Source organism: Pristiophorus japonicus, chromosome 11 (assembly GCF_044704955.1).
Source record: "Pristiophorus japonicus isolate sPriJap1 chromosome 11, sPriJap1.hap1, whole genome shotgun sequence".
Taxonomy (NCBI): domain Eukaryota; kingdom Metazoa; phylum Chordata; class Chondrichthyes; family Pristiophoridae; genus Pristiophorus; species Pristiophorus japonicus.
The window spans coordinates 33,314,762-33,329,477 of record NC_091987.1 but is presented as its reverse complement, the minus strand read 5'-3'; positions in this window follow the sequence as shown (position 1 = coordinate 33,329,477).

Genomic DNA, 14,716 nt, shown 5'->3' with positions numbered 1-14,716 from the left:
ATAATTTTCATAGGCATTCGGTCTGGTTTGGGTTCAACAGCAGGGCTTGACATGGTTGTTTAATATTTTACAGGATAGGATGCTTCATGCAAAGAAACTTTGCAGTCTCATGTGTTGTGAAAGCAGAGCTCCAACTTGCGGTCAGAGAAGATCAGATACCGATTCCCACGAGCCCCGGTCGGAGGCTTATAACTCTGGCGTACCTAGTCGGATCTCCGGGCATGGCTCGTTCAAAAGAGCTGAGAGAGACGTGTCTGACAGTGTGCAGATTACCAAGCAAGGTGTTCCCAGGTTCAATCATGTCTGGTATCTCTTGATTTTTTTTTTGCCTATTCCATCTTGATCTGATGCGTCCTGAGCCAAGTTTATCTCTGCATGTGACTTCTGTAAGTCCACTATGAGAACTCCTAAATGTAACTTTGTTAAAAGCATCAACTGCTGTTTCATTCCCTGCCAGTTTATTTTGATCCTTTGCCAAAATAATGTTTCAAAACTTCGTGAATTATCCTTTCACCCCTTTTCCATCTTGATGATTCAGTTGTTAACTGTCTTGAGAAGTCTGATCTTGCCGTTGCCCTTCAACTTTAATCTTGAACTCTATTCTTGCCCATTGCTCTATTTTATTCTATCTGGGCATCACTGGCAAGGCCAGCATTAATTGCCTTGAGAAGTTGGTGGTGTGTCCTCTAAGTGGTTTGATACAAACAGGTGGCTTGCTAGGCCACTACAGAGGGTAGTTAAGAGTCAACCACTTTGGTGTGGGACAAGTCACATTGACCAGACCAGGTAAAAACAGCAGGTTTCCTTCCCTAATTAGGTTTTTAATAATCTTTGAATTTGCTTGTGTTCATATCACTAAGAAAGATGATCACTCTTCTTCAAACTACTTAGGTCTGTACTTCAAAACAAAATTATAGAAGCTACTTAAAATTATCCTCATCTTAAAAGCTCTGGCTTAATCCCTGATTGCCAGTAAGGTTTTCACATAACAATGTGGAATGGATTATGGAGAGCGGGCAGGGAAGTGGACCCGAGTCCATGATCAGATTAAATGGCGGAGCAGGCTTGAGGAGCCGTATGGCCTACTCCTGCACCTATTTCTTACGTTCTTATGAATGGTTATGTACCTGTGGAGCTCTGGGCTTGAACACATTGGTGATTTGTTTGTCATTGCCCTGGATTTGTCCAAGTCATTCTGCGCATCTAAACAAGTGACTATTATCCTATCTTTCACCAAAGCAATGTTCATGGACATTGTTTCCTCTTTATTGTAATTGAAGGATTCTCCTCCAACTCCAGTATTTCTTTTTCCCCCACACCACTCCTACCTTAACTTAGTTTTTTAAATGGTACAACTCCCTACTGTAATATAATACCCGCAGAGAAATTTTGACTGTTGCATTTCCACTGTTATAGAATGCTAGCTGATTTCTGAATAAGAGATAGAAAACCAGATATAGAATTCATAGAAATACCCTATCCGCACTCTTCTCTCCCCCCTCAATCCCCCACATAGAATTTCTGGAAGAATTAACACATTTAGTTATTTTATGAAACCCTTGTATATTTTGAGTGATTTGATCTTGTGGGCAAACACGTTAGGATTTTTAACATCAATCTTGCATTGCCAGAAATTACACTTGTTTTGCCAGTAGTTGCAATTTAGTCTTGGTTCCTGGTGTTCTGCCTAAGACCTGTTAATAATGGTCCTTACCTAGATTTATGTAGGTTGCTGTTGGCTTATTCTGTTGATGTGCTTTCCTCTTGTGGAAAATGGCATGAGCACTGGCAGGAGGGAAGGGATTTGGACTGTGACCCTCCTACAAAGGACCCCAAATAACGACTATTTCTAGAAATTGAAATGGAGGGCAATCATCGCTTGTTCTAATCACATTTTGTAAATGTTTAAGCCATTTTTCTTAGGTTTGTACCATTTTACAGCTAGGAGTGAGAGTTGTGCATAATGCCCTCACAGGCTAGCACATGGTCATCTCAGTTGCAAGGTAATTGTGTTTGCTGTCCAGATTGGCATGTCCTGAACATCTTTAGGAGACCCCCATTCTGATATAAGTTGTCTGGTGAGGAGAATTTGTGCAGCTTGTATGGGATGAAGTATGTGTGATGTATGATTTTAAATTACTGAGTATTTTGCTGCTTGTGATTCTGAAGGTTTGACTTCATGTAACTCATTGTTCCTCCTTCATCTTCACATGCTGTGGAGGTGTGACGTGTGGTTTGTTGGAGCGTGTAAATAAAACTCTAGGACCAGAATTATGAAGTGTTGTATGCTGTAGGCAGTATAAAATGAACTGTATTGGTCATGTTGGGCGAGATGGAATATTTGGGATGTTATATGGTGCAATCCGGCCTTTGTTGAAATTGAGGTTAATTATGATCGATCTTGTGCCAGGTTCTCCAAGATAAATTTTTTGGCAATCCCCTTTGCTTCAGAATGTAGAGAGAGGTGATGGGCAAAAGGAAGCTAGCTTGAGGGGGTTAGTGCTACTAGAAGTCTAATTTTTTGATGGTTATCCCTGCTTTGGTTTTTATTACTGAACACTTACTTGAACTTGTGAAATTGCATTATTTTCCTAGGTTTGGCTCTTCCACTACCAATATAAATATACATTAAATCAACTTAACTTGGGCTTGGCCAACTGAACAAATTATATGTATTCCTCCTAGCCACAGAAGAAGCCCTTTTATCTCCATCTGATGCAGATTCCATGGCAATATGGATATGAAATGTGGTAACAGCAAATGACTTGAGCAGCATTAAAGCTCGAGATCATTTTTTTTACATTACTTTGGAACAAATGAGAACTCCGCTTTAAAGCCCACCTGCAAGTGGTACATATTGGTGTCTGCTTTCTTCTAGTCTAGTGGACATCCCTTTTGCCAATGTGGATAACCTAAAATAGGCAATAAACCTTTGCAACAATCTGTGATTCATCGCCTAGATAGACTGTGATTTTGGTATTGAATTTCATAAGTTATTAATGATCCCTCGTAACAATCTTTGAGGAATAGTAAGTTAAAACTGGATAATTTTAAGATAAATCAGCAGCAGTGCTTCAAAGCGATGAACATGGCTACATGCAGTGGAGGATATGTGTCCTTAAAGCAAGGCAAAGTTCCTTTTGTGGTATAAAAACTTCACGGGTGAGTCCAAAATATCTAGACATGGAGGACAGCAAGGCCCTAAAAAATAAACTTGCCCATTACCTCTGCCCTAGCAGTGATCCACTTTCATTACCTTTTGCCATTTCCCAGATGAGGTCTCAGTATCGTGTCAGTCTTTCTTGGCTCCAAGTCAAAAAGTCATTGGTTCAGACCCTACTCCAGAGACTTGAGCACATAATCTAAGCTGGCACTTCAATCCTGTTCTTGGGAGTGCTGCACTATTGGAGGTGCTGTCCTTTGGATGAGATGTTAAGCCAAGGCTCATATGCATTCTCAGATGGATGTGATGGATCCCATAGCACTATTCGAAGAAGAGCAAGGGAGTTCTGGCTGACATTTATCGCTGGCTATTTATTTTGTTGCTGTTTGTGGGACCTTGCTGTGTACAAATTAGCTGCCACATTTCCTACATTATAAGTGATTACACTTCAAAAGTACTTTGGCTATAAGTGCTTTTGGGACATCCTGAGGTTGTGAAAGGTGCTACATTGAGTTTATCACTGGCACCTGGGAGTCCCTGGCCAAAGACCGCCCTAAGTGGAGGAAGGGCATCCGGAAGGGCGCTGAGCACCTCGAGTCTCATCGCCGAGAGCATGCAGAAAACAAGCGCAGGCAGCGGAAGGAGTGTGCGACAAACCAGACTCCCCACCCACCCTTTCCTCCAACGACTGTCTGTCCCATCTGTCACGGAGATTGTAATTCCTCTATTGGACTGTTCAGTCACGTGATAACTCACTTTTAGAGTGGAAGCAAGTCTTCCTCGATTTTGAGGGACTGCCTATGATGAGCACAGAAATGTACAATTGGGCCCAAATGGTCTGTGCCAGTATTTATATTCCACACAAGCCTTCTCCTGCTCCTATTCATGTAACCCTATCAGCATATCCTATTCCTTTCCACATTCGTTTACTCTTTGCGTAAAGGTTCTCCCGAATTCCCTATTGGATTCATTAATGCCTATCTTATATTTATAACCTCTAGCTTTGGACTTACCCACAAGTGGAAGCATTTTCTCTACGCCTACCCTATAAAATTATTTCATTACCTTGAAGACCTCTACCAGGTCACCCCTCAGTCTTTTTTCTAGAGAAAAGAGCCCCAGCTTTTCCTGGTTATGTATATCCTCAGTTCTGGTATCATCCTTGTGAATTGTTTTTGCACCTTCTCCAATGCCTCTATCATTTTTATTATACGGAGTTTCATAATATGCTTCCAGCAGTGTTTGCTGGACAGTAAGTGGAAGAAGGAACTATGGCTGATTCTTTCCCAGTGCAATTTCACTGAGGCCAGTTGCCACAATCAGTGAGCTCAGCAGAGCAGGAATTGAACCGTAGACCTTTCTGGTCAGTGTTGATCAGCTAGTCATTCTCTTCAACTGAGTTTAGCAGGGGAGCTAATTTTTTGTTAATGTTGCCCCTAAAGATGTAGAAATGGCTTTCCCTGGGAACCTTAGACCTATTTTATTCCTGCTTTTTGTTTCTAAAAGGACACACGGCTTTTACCCATTCTGGAGCCAAGGGTCTTCAACTTACTCGTCTGTGAGAAAAATTTAAGATATTAAGAATGCCAAAATTGGATCTTCATTCTTCAAAGGACAGCACCTCTTGTACATTGTAGGAACTTCTCCAATCTTTGCATGGGAAATGGCTTTTTTTTTCTGTCTAGGTGTAATTGAGTTGCCCTTTATAATCCCCTGATTCTGTCCTGTATAAAAGCCCAGGCCTTGCACAATCATTTTTTTTCACCTATTCTACCCTATTAACTTAAAAGTTCCCAACAAGGCAACACTACTGACGTAGAGAGGTCGCGAGGGGTGGCCGGTAGGGATTGTGGTATGTAATAGAATCCATCATTTGAAGAATTATAAACACATGGTAGCTAACTTAATTTTTTAAAATTTAAACATTTCTTCGTGCTCTAGAGTGGCTATGCCAAATAATAACATAGGAGTGATGTCATAATTGGGACATTCCAATCCCTACTGACAAAGCAGATCTGACACAAACACTTGCCTGGGTATTGACCAAAATTAAACAACAGTATCTTGCAAATGATATGTTGTTGCATTAACGACCCTGTCGGTAGAAACCTGACGAAGAGAAGCCCAAGAGGTAGCTGTGGGTCATTTATCTTAATGTACAATGCATGATGCAGTACATTATTCACTTTGCTATACAATGCTTTGCCATTGATTCATGTTTTTTCCAAATAATGCAAACTGTTGGTAAAGCCTTAAATCCTGAAACTGGTAACTGAAAAATCACAGCACTGTGTATTAAAAAGAAAGAAAAGGACTTGCATTTATATAGCGCCTTTCACGACAAAAACGCTATATAGCCAATTAATACTTTTGGAGTGTAGTCAATGTTATAATGTAGGAAACGCAGCAGCCAATTTGCACACAGCAAACTCCCATAAACAGCAATGTGATAATGACCAGATAATCTGTTTTGTTAACATTGATTGAGGGATAAATATTGGCCAGGATGCCAGGGATAACTCTCCTGATCTTCAAAATAGTGCCATGGGATCTTTTACGTCCACCTGAGAGAGCAGATGGGGCCTCAGTGTAACACCTCATCCGAAAGACGGCACATCCGACAGTGCAGCACTCAGCACTCCACTGGAATGTCAGCCTAGATTTTTGCACTCGAGTCCCTGGAGTGGGACTTGAACCCACAACCTTCTGACTCGGGAGCGAGTGCGTGCTACCAACTGAGCCACAACTGATACTGAAACCCATGATCCTCAGCTGATTGATGAGATGGCAGCTAAAGAGAGGATGCAAAAATTATCCGACTCAAATGAAAGTGGAGAAATCCTGGATGACCTGAAGAAGCATTCTATCTTCATGCCAAATCAGACTGAAGCTTGCAGCTTACTAACCTTCTGTTCAAAAACTAACACTAACAATACCTCTAAGAAACTTCAAATAACTTGTGAAGAATTTTGAATTGTAGGGCTATAGCTTATTAAAAACGACATTAAAGTCCCCATTAGCAATTAAGGCCAGGATGTATTGATGCAACTTTCATTTAACTCGCATAAAGTGGAGATGACAACCTAATGGACCTGGTGTTTAGTAGTATACTGTTGTCCAATCATCATCATCATAGGCAGTCCCTCGGAATCGAGAAAGACTTGCGTCCACTCTTAAAGTGTGTCCTTAGGTGACTGACCAGTCCAATACGAGAGCCACAGTCCCCAACATAGGTGGGACAGATAGTTGTTGGGGGAAAGTGTGGGTGGGATAGATTTGCCGCATGCTGTTTCCACTGCCTGCGCTTGATTTCTGCATGCTCTCGACGATGAGACTCAAGGTGTTCAGCGCCATCCCGGATGCACTTCCTCCACTTAGAGCGATCTCTGCCCAGTGACTCCCAGATGTCAGTGGGGATGTTGCACCTTTTCATGGAGGCTTTGAGGGTGTCCCTGTAATGTTTCCTCTGCCCACTTTTGGCTTGTTTGCCGTGAAGATCCGAGTCGAGCGCTTGCTTTGGGAGTCTCGTGTCTGGCATGCGAATGATGTGGCCTGCCCAGCGGAGCTGATCAAGTGTGGTCAGTGTTTCAATGGTGAGGATGTTGGCCTGGTCGAGGACGCTAATGTTGGTGCGTCTGTCCTCCCAGGGGATTTGTAGGATCTTGCGGAGACATCGTTGGTGATATTTCTCCAGCAACTTGAGGTGTCTACTGTACATGGTCCATGTCTCTGAGCCATACAGGAGGGTGGGTATTACTACAGCCCTGTAGACCATGAGCTTGGTGGCCGTTTTGAGGGCCTGATCTTCAAACACTTTTCCTCAGGCGGCCGAAGACTGGAGGCGGTGTTGAATCTCGTCGTCAATGTCTGCTCAATAGAAATTGCTGATTAGCCACAAGTGTGGCTATGTGACACTGTTTTAGCCACGTACTAATTTTAGTACAAAACTGGCACATACTCGCGCAATACAGGTAAATGTACTTCAAATAGAAGGTTGTGGGTTCGAAGTCCACTCCAGAGACTGGAGTACAAGATCTAGGCTGACACTCCAGTGCAATACTGAGGAAGTACTGCTCTGTTGGAGGTGCTTTCTTATAGAAGAGATGCTAAACCAAAGCCCCGTCTGCCCCCTCAAGTGGATGTAAAAGATCCCATGGCACTATTTTGAAGAGCATGGGTGTTCTCCCCAGTATTCATGCCAATATTTATCCCTCAACTGACATCATAAAAACAGATAATCTAGTCATTATCACATTGTTATTTGTGCCACGATTCCTCAATTACAATATTGACAATGCTTCAAAAGTACTTCATTGACTATAAAATGCTTTGGACATTGAGGATGTGAATGGCTCCATAAATGTAAGTTCTTTCCTTGCACCCCTCTGCTACCATTCAGTAACCAAGGAAGTAAAGTGCACATCAGCAATCAAAGAACTCTTTGTCCCAGAGTCTGGCAGCCTATTCTACAGCAGTGTGCCATAATTATCCAATGAAAAGAACACCATTAGCACAGTAAGATTAGATATGGATCTAATAATACACGTCTTTTGCGATATGGTGGAACCTTTAGAAAAGCAATGGGAATACTGGGCTTTTTTTTTTAAGACTATAAGTACTGTACACAAACTTAAGTGCATTGGTCAGACTATACTTCGAGGGCAAAAATTCTCCAGTTGCCACACATGGTGACATAGCATAGCTTGGTGTCCTCTGGGGAAACCATGTGCCAAACATACACAAACTAACCATTGTGTATAGCTGTTTACTTCCAATACTTCTAAAATTATTTGTATAAGCCTGTGTAATGAACAGTAATAGAAATTCTGGGGACAGAACCGTATTAAAGATTAATAATGAGGACCTTTTCAAAATGATGTAGCCTTAAACTTTCATTGTATGCTGCGGGTGCTGTGTCTAATAAGGTTTTTGCTGAAGCAGTGGGAGGAACCTGCAAATTTTCACCAGGGAATAGAACAGCCACACAAATACTAGCAGTTTTTTGTGTGAGTTGTGTGCGCAACAGTATGCTCCAGCATTGGCAGATGTCTTGGGGAGGGGGAAAGCAGCAGGAAAGATCACAAAGCAGAAAATGGGAAATGGCATTATCCTTAAGTTTTATATCGCAACAGAGTTAGATACCTAGGCCTGAGGATGCTCTGGTGTAGCAGAGGCTATCTCTGCATGTTATAATGAAGTCTGTATGCACAGTCCACTATCTACACTGCTGTAGCAACAAAAGTCATCGTCCTTTACTATTATGTCCCAAGGTCTTTCCATTGTCTCTTAGGTGGGAGGTGATTTGTTGTTGCTTCAATACCAGCATTTTTACAGAAAATTGCATGCAATGAAGTTCACAGGATAGTAAACCATGCTAAATCATTTGCCTACCCATAGGAGCGATCCATGCAATAAACAGGTGACTCATCCTGGTCGCTAAATTCGATAGCCCCCAAAAATGAACGTGGGGATCGCGATATGTTATTAACCCTCGACCGTTGATTCCAATACAGGCAGCATGCCAACTTGGTGCTGTCTGCTTAGTTAAATGATTGCCGCGTCTAGCCAGCACTGTTCATTGGCTGGATGTATCAGCAGGGGAACAATATTGAGAGAGGCTAGCACCAGTTAAAGCTTGCCTGCACCTCTTAAAGGATGTACATTGTGGTTGGAGCAGATGCTTTGAGTCACGTTTGAAGAGTGACTGGGAAGAGTGAGAGATGGCACAATAGAGGAGGAAGCAGGTTCCAAGATTTTCAGACTTTGCATTGCAGGTCTTGGCAGAGGAGGTGGAAAGGAGGGGAGATGTCTGTCCGTAAGGGGGCGAAGGCCCTCGAGACACACGGTCAGAAGGCAGTGGGAGCAGATAGCTGTGGAGGTCAATGCAAGGAATCATGCCCCAAGAACCTGGATGCAGTGCCGCAAGTAGTTCAATGATCTTGCGTGAGTGGTTGTCAGTGAATGCCATATCTTACCAACTGCATCACCAGCCTCAGACACTCCTCAAATCACACCTTATCACTCACTTACCAACAATCTATCAATCAGGCCTCGTACCTTGCATTTATATGCGTCACCTCCCGCTCACACATTCAGCACTGCTGCAAGCCTCACACCACATCTCACAGCATGCAGACACTGACAGCTTTTAATCATGGTAGCATATCAGCCAAACAGTTTGCAGGGCACACAGACATATTTCCCTCTTGCAGGACAGGTAGCACACAACCAGATGTAGTAGTTAACCGAATTTGGACAAGTGCCTGCATATCCTCACCCTCATGGAGATGACTGTGCTGGCCGTTGCTGAGTATGTGGCCAGTGGTGGGGCTGAATCCATTGAAGATGATATCCTCATACCTAATCCTCCTCACACCTCACTTTCTCCTCATTCCACGATCTCTTGACTTACAAGCAGGAGATGTGTACGCATGTACCTCTTCCTCTGGCTCTTACAACCTTGTGCTCACCACCGACTTCTCAAGGGCAATTAGGAATGGGCAATAAATGCTGACCTTGCCAGCGATGCCCACATCCTTTCCATGAATTTTTCAAAAAACTTACACTTGCGCCTTGTTCTTTTCAGTTATCCAAGAAGTGCTGATGAAGACGCACTGTCACCCAATTTCACACTCGCAGCCACCAGTTCAGATACTGATACTGCGCATAATTTAGAGGTGGGATCAGCACATGGTGAGACACTGGGCACAGCCTGCAGCTGTGGCAGGGGGCAAGGATAGTACAGGTGCCAGCTCATGGCAGAGTTCTGCTTCAGAGAACTCTGGTGAGGACTTTGATGGGGCAGGCTACAGAAGAAGGTTGATGAGTATGCACAATTAAATGCTTGGTACATTGGGAAGCCTGCCTTAACCCTGCATGCAATGTCAAGGAGCATGGATGAGTTCGGCACCAACTTAGCACAGGGCTTTGAGCAGAGCTTAAAGCCCATACTTTCCAGTATAGCAGTGGTGACCAACTCCATTAGCACACTTGTAGACCCAACCATGATGGCATCTGATAGCCGATGTCTCAGCTTCCATTGCAGCACAAACAGCAGCCACCCAATGTTTGAGTGCTACAGTGGAAGCTCAGACTGCTGCCATCATGACTGGATTAATGTTGAAAGGGGCTTTCAGGGTGACACAGCAGTCCAGCAATCTCCTCCAACAGAGAAGGTGTCGCCCCAGAGTGGCAGTGGCTCCATGGAGCATGAACCTGCTGTCCTCTCACGATGACGGCATTTGTCATCCCACCACTGCCAGTGTTCCAGCTGTTGCCTGCCAGCCAGTCCAGAGCTGCTCAAGGTCATCCTGCAAGGCCATCTGCTGTCCCCTCCACTGAAACTCAGCAGCCTTCCACTAGCTATGCTGCAGCCACTGGGGTAGAACGGCGTAGGAGCGTTAGGAAAGGTAAAAAGGCACACGGAAGACAGGCACTGAGAATTCACATTGTATGCAATATAGCATGATTTAATTTATAAATTTAGTTTAGAATGTTTATTTTGTGTTGAATTTCATTTTTGCATGGTGTCCGAGCGGGCGCTGTGATGGTAAATGAAAGAGACAATAAAGTGTGGGACTGAAAGGGGAATTGGGGTTGCAGTTACTCGTATCTCATTCGGATGAGTTAATCATGGAATGGTCTGCTCCATTACATTTCGTGTAGCAGCATGGCTTTCATTGTATGCATGCTGCCCACGTGCATGAGTTGCACACCAGTCATGAGCCATGTTGTCAGTGGATAGTCCTTGTCATTCAGTTGCCATTCTTTAGTTTGCCACGGTCGCTAAAATGCTGATGGCACAGTGGACTGCCGCAGAATGAAGGCATCATAATTGCTGCCAGGATACTGGGCAATAACCTGAATGATTCACTGCCTAAGTCTGCACACAAGCTGGACTTTGAAGGAGGGGAATCCCTTTCGGTTCCAATATGTGGCAGAGTTGACGTGCGGTGCCTGCAAAGAGCTATGCGCGCAATGGCATGTTGCACCAAGCAATCCAAGCAAAGCCGCGTGCTCACTCCACCTGCTGGTCTTTGGCAAGAGGGAATGAAATGTAGTTGGGTCTCTTGGACTAGAGAGCCTCGTTGACCTCCCTTACACATTGGACGCAAACTGAGATATTGCAAGTATCTCCAGTTCCAGCCTGAAAAGAGCCTGTTCATAAATATTCATCGCCACGGTGACCTTCACAGCCTCTGGCAATACAGTCCTTGCCCTGCTCTGGAATTGCAGTTGTGGCTGCAGCATGTGACAGATTTCAGTGAGGACATCCTTACTGAAGCGCAGACACCTCGTACATTGTTCCTCGCTGAAGTTCAGGTAGGAGAATTGCTCTCTGAACACCCTGGCGTCCCACTAAGAGCCCTTCTCCCCCTCCCTTGTCCAGCAGCTGATCCTGTTCTGCGTGGTCTCTACTCATTCTCCCAGTCATGCTGTATTCAAAGGGGAATGTCTACTAGTGCACCCGTGTCTGGCAGCAACTGGTTTGTGCAGAAGCCTTGAAATCAGGAAAAAGTCCTTCAGCACCTTCCACACTACTCTATGTAGACTTGAACAACTATAGAAAGCACCAAACACTTGTAGAATCGTAGCAATAGCTAGTAGAAATCTAACCTGTAAGTAGGTGATGATCCCTTTAAATAGCACTGGTGGGATGTCCTTTCTGCTGCTGAACACTTGTCCAGCTGTACGAAATTGAGGGGGAGAACTCCAAATTGACACTGCTGGCGTCAAATCAGTGTTGCAGGTTAATTGACGTAATGAACCGCTTACTCTGCATACTTCCGGCCGACTTTCACATCGCGCACACCAACGTCCTCACCAATATGGCGTCCAGTGTGATTTGCCCCACAAGTGTATGCATATGCCATGGATGCCATTCTGGAGCCAAAATGGCACTCGTAGCACCAAAAAAACGAGCACTAAGTATCCAAATTTTGAGCCCCCTGTGTTCAAACAGCTTTATAAATTTCAGTATTGAGCTTCTTTAGTGGCAGGACAGGCTGAAAAATTGTTCCACAACTGTCTTCTCCAGCATGTAAAGCATCATAGACTGTACCTGGTCATACATGTATCTGTGCGCAGTACATCTTCAGGTACATGCAAACTGTATGCGACTACTGCCAGGCAATCAATTCATGAGATTACCGACCTGATGACGTCTTCATTCTATCAATGCTATTCTAATGCCATACACCATAGAGGTGTACTCTGGGGGGGGAAAAAAACATGTGCCAAACATGTCGAGATGTATAAAGCTGCAGAACCTGTTTCATTGTACCTGCGTATTTTGATATAAAACTTATCTGAATTGACTAACCTCATTCCTAAATCTTTTTTAAAAAAAAAAACCCTTGCAGGGTTGAGTGCAAGGTTGGTGTGTGCATGATGTGCATCGTTTCAAGACTGAAGATTCTTCTTCATTCCACAGTCTCCATACACAGTATAAGCATGCAACAGTGCAAAATCAGGAAGAGGGAGAACCCCGTGTAGCAACTACAGAGTTGATTCGGCAATCGGACAAAAAAAAGACAACTCCTAAAGTTCATCCAGGCTGGCAGGCTTACCCTGCCAAATCCTGTGCGGTTTGGTCACTTAAAGGTCTGCTGCACTGAATCAAAGACAGTCTTGGTTTTGTGAGATTGAAGGCTGGTTCTGAAATTAAGGGAGCACTGAGAATTGTCCATTTTACGGAAGAGATCCTGGTCATATTGGAGAAGGTGTACTCAGGCAAGTGGCCATTTTTAGAGCAGAGGAACATTTCTAATATAGAAACTACAGCAGCCATGTCATGTGAATGCAGTCTCCATGCGTGGGTCTCAGGCAGGCGAAAAAAGTTCACTGAACTGAGGAAGAGTGGGCTTTTCACTGAACAGAAAGGAATGCCTGCACAAAGCATTGCACCAAGCACTCAGCCCACAAAATGTTTCCACCCATCAGCAGCATAGCCTGTAAAGCAGAGGCCCAAATCTTTACATGTAAAATCCTCTACCATCTCCGTGAAGATGCAGGTGCGCTCTGGCAGACGAAGGCCAAGGTTTTCTTTCATTCACAGAACTCTAGCATTTTGTTCACCTACTCAGCATTGATTCTCGAATTATGTCTATGCTTTTCACTCTTTCACACCAAGTGGAATGAAGGCTGCACCAAATCTTTAATGCTAATGCAGAAATTCCATTTGCACTGTTTTTGTAGGTGAAGACAGCACATAACCACTGTGGAAGGATATGTATTTGGGGCAGATCACCTATTCTGCCCCATCTCAACTTAAAAGAGGAATAGGCATTCCAAATAAGTGGTGTAGAGACCATGAAGGAGTATGCAAGGAACACTGACTGTATCAGCCACGTTAAAGCCCCACTTCAACTTTCTCCTCTTGCTAACATTTTGAACTCATACAGTAACTATGGCTATCACATTTGTTCCTCTGCTGTAAGGAGTAATTTGGGCCATGTTACTGTTTGCACAGCTGTTGGTTGGATACTCTGCTAATTCCTGTTTCTCATATAAGGTTCTCGTATGAGAAGGATGCTGGCAGCAGGAAGCAACACGATCACATCCCACGTGTCAAGCACTCCAGGTTCTATAAGAACCACCACAGGAACATCCACTTTGGCGGGAATCACAAAAGGAAAGTCAGCAGGGAACACCAAGTAAAGCACCAAACACCACTGAGAAAGAACAAGTGAATGTGGTTGCAGATTATCAGCAAGAGAAATGGCTAAAGCCAGACAAGCAGTTGCTGCAGAACACATGGATTCATACCTAACAGGAGCTGCACTGATTAAGCAACAGAAGCTTATCATGCAGTCCTTTGAGTCTTCAGCGTCAGCCCATCTAATGTCAGAGTGCAGCAGAGCTGCCCTGACCTCTGGGCACGCGGGTGTTTTCTGGGAGCCTTCAGAATAAGGAGGAGCAAGTGGCTACTCCAATGTGTTCTGTGTGGACACCCGCCAGGACAGAGGGCCCAAACAGTGATGCAGCTTTAGTCTCCAATATTAACAATTGAGAACTTTTGCTTCAATTTATAGGAGGCTATCACTTCTAGTTTACATAGGCTAGGGGATTGGCTTCAATGTACCTTAATGTTGTGCCTAACACTCTTTAGTGTCAGCTAAGGGTCTAACTGTACACAAATCTTTGATCACCTATAAGGATTTGCATGAAGAAAAGTGGATGAGGACCTGACCCCTCTCAGTAACGATGAGCCCCTTCCAGCTACAATGGTTTCATCTGGAGACGGTCTACATGCTGCCATTACTTGAGGGAACAAGCAGAATGGATGGATGGCTGTTGGACGACAAAGGGTAGCCTTTTCTACCCTGGCAGTTAACACCTGTTAGGACACCACGTTCACCCCCACCCACCCGTTCCAGAACACACATACTACAAGACTAAAGCCTCCATCCAATTCCTAAAGCTGCACCATTTGCAGTGCTCCAATACTCAACTAATATCTGAACTTTTGTATTTCCTTACTTTTAAAAGTTCTCACTGTAGCTAGGCCCCTTTAACTAGATTTTTTTATGTTCTATTTTCTATGCTTGTGCT